A 2317-nucleotide genomic window follows, 5' to 3' on the forward strand; every position below is an offset into this window, starting at 1 on the left:
ATATATACATATATATGTACATATGCACATATTCAATCCGTGTCCGACCCAAAAACCCAGGATGTAAACACCTGTTTATGTGCGGTTGTGAGCATGCATGTACAGTATATACAAGATCTTCTCCAATGGAATGAACAATCCTATAGCCAAAAAGATCCTAAATAAAACAAAGTTCTCTTTTGTCAACATAAACAAGCTGTATTATCAGCAGGAGCCCCCTTCTGTAGACCCATAAAACAGAATGATGTGTTTAATGTGTTTATTGTGGTTATGATGTGTAATCTGTGGGTTTCTGCCAGCCAGCTCAACTATAATTCTGTAAACAACACATGCTTCATTTACTCTGTAAGCTCATATAAGAACAGAGAAATAACAACAACCTCCTGGGATCAGACCACACAGCCTTCTGTGCTGCTCTTGTAATTTAGATGAATGCACACAAGGTTGTGCAACAAGAGGTGATAATGCAAGTTTATTAAAACCTTTCCAATTAACATCAGGATGATGAATGAAGTGTGTGTGTGTGTGTGTGTGTGTGTGCGTGCGTGCGTGCGTGCGTGCGTGCTTGCGTGTGTGTGTGCACATGTGTAGGAGGAGAAGACTCAGCTGCACAACTATTGGCAGTTCTGGCCTGGTGCTGCTGCTTCTCACCATCGTTAATGAAGTGAACAGACACACTGAAGCTGTCAAACTGTGATCACTCAGTGTTTGTCCAAACACCAGCGCCACAGTTTCTGCGTGATGAACATACTGTATCTACAACCCCAAGTCCAATGAAGTTGGGATGTTGTGTAAAAAATAAATAAAAACATAATACCATGATTTGCAAATCCTTTTCAAAACCTATGTTCAGTTAAATACACTAAGACAAGATGTTTCATCATCATGGACATTGCATCCTCTGGGCCACTGAGAAAAAGGACTGTTTGGATTGTTACCAGCTCAAAGTTCAAAAGCCAGCATCTCTGATGGTATGGGGGTGCATCAGTAACCATGGCATAGGTAACTTGCACATCTGTGAAGGCACCATTAATGCTGAAAGGTACATACTGTACAGATTTTGGAGCAACATATGCTGCCATCCAAGCAGGGTTTTTTTCAGGGATGTCCTGCTTATTTCAGCAAGACAGTCGTTCATTGGAACTGGGGTTGTATTTGCAAAGAAATGGACAATTTAAAGCTGACTAAAACTCAGTAGAAGTAGGTGACGGTGTAGGTTTCAATACTGCAAATACGCAGACACAAATGGATAAACATTATTGTATTTATTAAATGTGTCAAGAACACTAACTTTTGAGTTTTTTAAAAACAACATACATGTACAGGGTGAATCAAAAGTTTCAGGACACCCTTCTGTTTCAGAAACAAAAAGGACAGAGAGTAATGAGGAGGCCAGTTTGTTTGGCCATGTCCGGACCATGGCTGCCATTTTGAAAGTTATTTATTTAATCAAAATCAAATATTTCTAATAGAAAAGTGGCAATGTAGTATATCAAAAAAGGTCTGAGTTGTCTCAAAAAAGGATTCCTGCTATCAGATTTACAATATCTTGTGATTCTCAAAATAACAGAAAGTTGCAACAACAACTGGGATCGTTGCCTGTTATGCACAGATATTCAAACTGTTCATTGTGCTGTCCCTGGTGCTGAACACAAAGCTTTCATCAGTTCCATCTTCAGTTAGCTCTGACTAATAACAAGGGTTTTGAAATGTCTGTGTTGAGAACTACAGAACCAGAAGAGATATTGCAAATCCGATTGCAGTAATCCATTTCTGAGACAACTCTGGTCTTCTTTGATATGCTACATGACCACCCTCTCATGGGAAATAATTGACTTTGATCCACTGTGGTGGCTTTCAAGATGGCGGCCATGTTATGGACATAAAACATCGGCCCCCTCACCTATTATTGTTGGGGTGTTTGAATATTTATTTTTCCCTTTTGTTTCTGAAATAAAAAGGTATCCTGATGATTTTAACTCAAACTTTACAATATATTATATTTTTATGTGCAGCAATAAGGTAATGAAAAACAGGCAGTCCATATTYTTTCAATGAAAGAGTTATGGGCATTAAGTGGTATTAAATAGATGTTTTTTACCAGGYTTTAAAATGATTTTAAAATAAGCCATGAACAAAATTGCTAAACTGAGTTCATCATACCATCATTTACCGTATTTAGCAACAACAACAACAAAGCTAAAATGGAAAAGCTCTGTGAGAAAAAACTATGTAAACTTTTGTATGCTTTCATGGGATTTAAGTGGGAAAGTATCAGCCAGGTTCAGCCGATGAAATGCAAACATGTATATATATA

This window comes from Austrofundulus limnaeus, unplaced genomic scaffold, assembly GCF_001266775.1.
Source record: "Austrofundulus limnaeus strain Quisiro unplaced genomic scaffold, Austrofundulus_limnaeus-1.0 Scaffold0, whole genome shotgun sequence".
NCBI lineage: Eukaryota > Metazoa > Chordata > Actinopteri > Cyprinodontiformes > Rivulidae > Austrofundulus > Austrofundulus limnaeus.